The sequence below is a fragment of the Tachyglossus aculeatus genome, chromosome 10 (genome assembly GCF_015852505.1).
Source record: "Tachyglossus aculeatus isolate mTacAcu1 chromosome 10, mTacAcu1.pri, whole genome shotgun sequence".
In the NCBI taxonomy this organism is placed as follows: Eukaryota; Metazoa; Chordata; class Mammalia; order Monotremata; family Tachyglossidae; genus Tachyglossus; species Tachyglossus aculeatus.
Window position 1 is genome coordinate 35,179,855 of NC_052075.1, and position 6,877 is coordinate 35,186,731.

Consider the following 6,877-nt stretch of genomic DNA (forward strand, 5'->3'; position numbering starts at 1 on the left):
TCCCTATCAGACCACCAGCCTGAGGAAAATGTATAACAAGAATCACCAGAAACAAGTTTCATTTTGTGAAGAAAATGAAAATTGGCTTTGTATCCTCCCCATCTTCTTTCCCTCCTGCAGCCTCACTCCAGCTCCCTTGTCCTCCTTCCCTCTCATTCTTCTCCCCACCTCCCCCAACAATTTTGCTGCTGCGGTGGGATGACCATGGGTGAGTAACTTCATTTTTCTATGCCTCAGTTACCCCAGCTGTATAATGGGGATTATAGTTGTGAGCCTCATGTGGGATAGGGACTGTATCCAACCTGGTTAGCTTGTATCCACCCCAGCGCTTAGTACAGTGCCTGGCACATGATAAGCACTTAACAAATACTATTATACTATTTTGACTTCCAGAGGGCTCTCGATCTAAAAGGAGGGGAAGGAGACACCCAGAAAAAAGAATACCGGGATAAATTCAGCGAAAACCATGTCAATTGAATAGCAACAATAAGAGCTTCTGTTTAAAACTGCAGGAATGAGGTCTCAGGTTTCTCTCCCTTCTAGGTGAAAGCTGTTCAGTCAGTCAATTGTATTTATTGAGCACTTAAACTGTGTGCACAGCACTATACTAAGCACTTGGGAGAGTACAATAGAACAATAGACAGACACTTTCCCTGCCCACAATGAGTTTACAGTCTAGAAGGAGAGACAGACATTAGTATAAATAAATTACAGATATGGACATAAGTGTTGTGGGGCCAGAAGGGGGAAATGAATGAATCAGGGTGATGCAGAATGAAGTGGGAGGAGAAGAAAGGAGGGCCTTCATTCATTCATTCATTCAATCATATTTATTGAGCATGTACTGTGTGCAGAGCACTGTACTAGGCGCTTGGGAGAGTACAATATAACAACAAACGGACACATTCCCTGCCCACGAGTTTGGTCATGGAAGTCCTCTGCTATGGTCTTTCCCTCATTTACAGGCGTGAAAGGCGGACTCTGGGCAACGTGAATTCAAATTGAGCTTGCTCCCTGCTCCTGCAGGGTCTTGTCTCTTCCCAGTAGTGGTGGGTGAGGAACGAGTGTGGAATAGTCACTCTGTCTTCCTCTCCCCCCATTAGACTGTTTCTTTTGTACCCTCCTAAGTGCTTAGTACAGTGCCTCGCCCTCAGTAGATGGTCAATAAATTCGGCTGAGAATGCAAAGGGATTGGAAAAAGTGAAAAACAGCCTGGAAGCTCATTTCTTGGAGAAAGCAAACTTTCTCATACCACAAAGTGTGGAGACTGAAAAGTCTGAATTTTAATGAATAACAAATAAAGTTAGGGGAAGTATGGCATAATGGAGAGAGCATAGGCCTGGGAGTCAGATGGTCATGGGCTCGAATTCCGGCTTTACCACTTGTCTGCTGTGTGATCTTGGGCAAGTCACTTCACTTCTCTGTGCTTCAGTTACCTCATCTGTAAGATGGGGATTGAGACTGTGAGCCTCACATGGCATAGGGACTCTGACCAAACCGATTTTCTTGAATCCACCCCAGCACTTAGTACAAATGACTGGCACATAGTAAGTGCTAAACAAATGCCATAATTATTATTATTATTATCTCAAAAATAGCTCTTTACCTGTTTAAGGTCAGCAGGATGAGCCCTCTGCTTAATTTTATCATCACTGAATTAATCCAAAATGTCAACAGACATCATCAATAGAAGCAAGTTTTTACCTATTAAATGTGTAGGTAAATTTACTCCTTGCTCCTGAGAAAAATGAAATCTTCATCCTCAACCCTAATTGTACAGACTAAGAAACAATTACAATATAAGCTTCTCAGGGGCAGACTCGGATTTTCTACTTTGATGGTACACGCCTAAATGTCTTGTACTGTCCTCTACACACACACACACTCACACTCTCTCTCTCACTCTCTCTCTCTCTCTCTCTCTCTCTCTCTCTCTCTCTCTCTCTCTCACTCTCTTGCTTTCTCTCTCTCCATGCCCAGTACAGGGCTCTGCACACAGTAGGAATTAAGTACAGTGCTCTGTACGTAGTAGGTGCTCAGCAGAGTGCTCTTCATTGGGTAGATACTCAGTACATACTCATAGGGAGGAGGTGGAGAAGTTGTTGATCAGTTCTACCAAACTTCAGCCACGCACAAATCAGTTTGGAGGCATCGACCATAGGTAAACTACACCTTAGTACACCCTTCAATCTCCAGCTGTTGGTGAATTCAATTAGACTCAGAGTAGAGAGTGAGGGCTGTGTCTCTGTTGGGGAGGTCATTTTGGTGCTCTGTAATAATAATTATGGTATTTGTTAAGCGCTTACTATGTGCCAAACACTATTCTAAGCTCTGTAATGCTGCAGGTTGCTGGGATATTTGTCCACTTGGCTGTGTCAACTTGTACTGATTCTGGTTCTTTTCCTGGGCTTACACCCCAGCGCCCTATACCAGGATTTTAGCTAGGGTGGGGTATTCACCCTTCCTGCTGAATACAAGGGGCAGAAAAGGATGTATTCCTTGGGAATAGAAAACCACAAGGAACCAGTTTTAGCCTCTGGAGATTGGCTTGGGTCTTTCCTGACTCCCTCTGTTTTCAGATCTTTGGATTCTCTGTGCACCAGAACCTATTACAGCTTTTTGTGGTGGTGAGGATGACACTGACTTGGTTCAAGCCAGCTTCCAGGTGCTGGTTCCCTGAATCTCCAAGGTTTATCAATATCAGACGCCTTTTCACCTAGTTACCAACTGGGCAGTAAAGGAAGTGTTCTTGTTTAAGCTCTTTATTCAACGGAGATAAAGCAGGACCCACCTATGAATCATTTGGCTTGAGTCCGAAGGAAGAATACTGGAGCCTTAGCTTCTTCTGGGTTTTATTTAACAGATTTGGGCTGAATGTTCTTTTGAATTTAGAGGACTGTAATTGAACTTTCCTTCAAGGGACCTAGAGTTCTCAACTTGATGCTATTCAGTGTCAAAACAATTGCGCGCGTGCACACACACACACACACCTTTCAAAATAATAGTCCATTTTGTAGTTCTTTGAAAAAACAGGTCAGTTTGCTTTTTGCACTACTTCCTTTCTAAGCACATTCTTGACAATTTGTTGCAAACTATTGTTTCAGAGGAAAAGTAAGAGGATGTATTCTAACCCTCTACTAAACTTACTTTGCTTTCTCTCCCAAGACCAACATATTTAAAATTTATGAAAATAAAGTCAGTGTATATCCAGATTCAATACAAACTAGATGTTGACTACCAAATTCAAACATCCCCCTTCGTCCCTAAGGTACACAATGCACACACACTGCAAAACCATAGTTCTTTGAAATGTTTTTTTCTGTTTTTCCTCTTTTGTCGTTTCCTTTTCTTTCTTTTAAATTGATCTTGGATGAGCCTCCTCAGCATTTGTGAATTTTGGGTGTTAAAAATAAATCATTCAGTCATGAAATAAATACCTATTTAAACAATAGAGATCAGGTTAGAAATGGGAGTTTTGACCCAATTGATTTTTTTAAGACATAATGGAATTTCTCACAGGATATTGCTTATTGGTCCTAATTAATATGTTCAAATAATCAGGAAGTGGGCAGTATTTTTCTTCTAGAGAGTTTCTCTAAAAATGCTGTACAAATATTTGGCACCTTTAGGGAGTTGGAGTTTCTCACTAGAAACTCCTGGAGGGCAGGGATCATATCTACCAATTCTATTTTATTGTGCTCTCCCAAGTGCTCAGTACAGTGCTCTGCACATAGTAAGCACTCAATAAACATGACTGATTGATTGACCAATCTTTCAGGTCACAGAACTGTTGAATCAGATGAACTAATTTAATCTTCATAGACCAGAAAAAATTCATTCTGAATGGTTCCTGTTTTATGACCGCAGCCTCCCTCTGGTCTTGGAAGATTCCAGCTCACAGCTTCTTTACTCCTTAGAACACTCCTTACACCTCAAATACACTCCTCTGAAGAGAAAGGGGGAATAAAAAGGCAATTTGTATTGGGAAGAAAGGAAATAAGTGACTAATGTCAGTTTGCTAATCATTTTACGACTGCATATTTAGTCTTCTTTTCATAATGTCTTAATCGTTTTAATTGGAGAATTTTTCAGGAATCAGAAAAGAGCATATTGGAGAAGAGCATACCCTGCAGCTTTGTTCAAATAAAAAGCAAACGTATAGATTTTTCCATTTGCAAATTATCCTACAATCTTTAGATAATCCCTCTTTGACTCTGAGAAGTAGGTGATTTTATGTGTCTCTATAAAAAAGACAGGTTTATTTTCAAAATACATTCATTCACATTGTGCAGATGGCCTGCATGTTTACAGAGTTAAAAACAAAGCTATATTTTATCAGGATCACTCCTACTTTACCTGATATTGAAGCCTTTCTACTTTTACTCTTCCTGGTAACTGAAACAGCTGACACTATCCCTGAATGTTTTCTGGATTTTATTTTAATAAAAGATTCTATGGGGCTCTGACCCCCTACCTGATGTTTTAACAGAAAGCTAATATAATAACCGAGATATGAACCCCTCAAATATGGAAATAGACAGGGTAGAAACACTTCACAGATTTGATCACTACTGTGAGAAGCAGTATTGCCTACTGGAAAGGACACGGGCCTGGGAGTTAGAAAGTTGGGTTCTAATCTTGATTCTGCCAAGAATCTGCTGTGTGACAATGGGCAAGTCACTTGGCCTCTCTGTGCCTCATTTCCTCATCTGAAAAATCGGGATAAATATACGTTCTTCCTCTTATTTATACTGTGAGCTTCCTACAGGGACTGTGTCTGATCTGATTACCTTGTATCTACACCAGCATTTAGTACAGTACTTGGAACATAGTAAGTGTTTAACAAATAACATTTAAAATAAAGGAAACAGTGAATCCTAGGGAAGTAGCATGGCCTAGTTGATAAAAGCACAGGCCTGTGAGCCAGAAGGCATGGGTTCTAAACCGGGCTCTGCCACTTGCCTGCTGGTGATCTTGGGCAAGTCATTTAACTTCTCTGTGACTCAGTTTCCTCAACAGTAAAATGGGGATTCAGTACCTGTGCTCCCTCCTACTTGACTCTGAGCCTTATATGAGAGAGGGATTGTGTCCCTTCTGATGAACTTGTATCTACCTCAGCACCTATGACAGTTTTGGACACATAGTAGCAGTATGGCTCAGTGGAAAGAGCACAGGCTTGGGAGTCAGAGGTTACGGGTTCTAATCCCAGCTCTGCCACTTGTCAGCTGTGTGACTTTGGGCAAGTCACTTAACTTCTCTGTACCTCAGTTCCCTCATCTGTAAAATGGGGATTAAGACTGTGAACCCCACTTGGGACAACCTGATTACCTTGTATCTCCCCCAGCACTTAGAACAGTGCTTGGCGCACAGTAAATGCTTAATAAAATACCATCATCATCATTATCATAGTAAGTGCTTAGCAAATGCCCTTAAAAAAAGAAAACAGAGAAAAAGATAGAAATCAGAAACCCCACAATTATTATATTGTTACTGTCTGAACAGCATGCTTAAAATGGCATGGCACCTCCATCAATCAATCAATCAATTAATGGTATTTACTGAGTTCTTACTATGTGCAGATCACTTTACTAAGCATTTGGGAGAGTACAGTACAACAGAAGTAGCAAGCACATTCCCTGCCCCTAACAAGCTGACAGTCTGGACAGTGTGGCTTAGTGGAAAGTGCCCAGGATTGAGAACCATCATAAAGCCTCAGCTCTAATCCCAGTTTTGCCACTGGTCTGTTATGTGACTTTGGGCAAATCACTTAACCTCTCTGGACTTCAGTTATCTCATCTGTTAAATGGGGATGAGATACCTATTTCCCTAAGTAATTAATCTGAAAAACCCATGTGGAGGAGGAATGGTGTTTGGTCTCACTTTCTGCTATAATCTTATATCATCAGTGCTTGTCTTGTTTTGCCTTATACCATCAAGTTGTTTCCGACCCATAGCTAGACCACAGACACATCTCTCCCAGAATGTCCCGCTCTCCATCTGCAGTTGTTCTGGTAGTGTATCCATAGTTTTCTTGATAAAAATACAGACGTAGTTTACCATTGCCTCCTTCCATGCAGTAGCCTTGAGTCTCCACTCTTAACTCTCTCCCATGATGCTGCTGCCCAGCACAGGTGAGTTTTGACTTGTAGCAGATTGCCTTCCTCTCGCTAGCCATTGCCCAAGCTAGGAATGGAATGGGTTTGCCTCTGCTTGAATCTCCCTCCCACAGCCAAGACTGGTAGGGTACTGGGAACTCTCCAGGTATGACCCTGAGAAGTGATCAGTGCTTGGCATTTAAATGTTTACACTGTGCCAAGCATTGTACTAAGCACTGGGACAGATACCAGACAAGTCAGACACTGCCCTTGCCCTGTATGGGTTCACAGTCTAAGGGGGAGGAAGCGCAGTTATTGAGTCTACGAGAAGCAGCATGGCTCAGTGGAAAGAGCACAGGCTTTGGAGTCAGAGGTCATGGGTTCAAATTCTGTCTCTGCCAGTTGCCAGCTGTGTGACTTTGGGCAAGTCATTTCACTTCTCCGTGCCTCAAATACCTCATTTGTAAAATGAGGATTAAGACTGCGAACCCCACGTGGGACAACCTTATCACCTTGTAACCTCCCCCATGCTTAGAATAGTGCTTTGCACATACTAAGTGCTTAATAAATGCCATCATCATCATCATTTTACAGATAAGGAAACTGAGGCACAGTTCTTGTTCTTTCCACTGGAACACCAATACTCCATATATTCTTCCCTCCTAGACTTCAGAAGGCTGTTGTCCTTAGATGTTCATTTCACCCTTGACAAAGAGTTCCCGCCAAGTCCACGTGTGCTGAACTTACATAAAACCAAAAGAGCCCAGTATAGTCTTGTTAGG

The 6,877-nt window shown here is 41.8% G+C and overlaps 1 non-coding gene across 1 annotated transcript; it reads right to left on the reverse strand.

Moving 5' to 3' along the window:
- Nucleotides 1-6,141: 6,141 nt before the first annotated feature.
- On the reverse strand, nucleotides 6,142-6,279 carry LOC119933831. The gene has a single exon (XR_005452700.1). It is a non-coding gene; the product is annotated as a small nucleolar RNA SNORA7 (small nucleolar RNA).
- Between the last annotated feature and the right edge of the window lie 598 nt (nucleotides 6,280-6,877).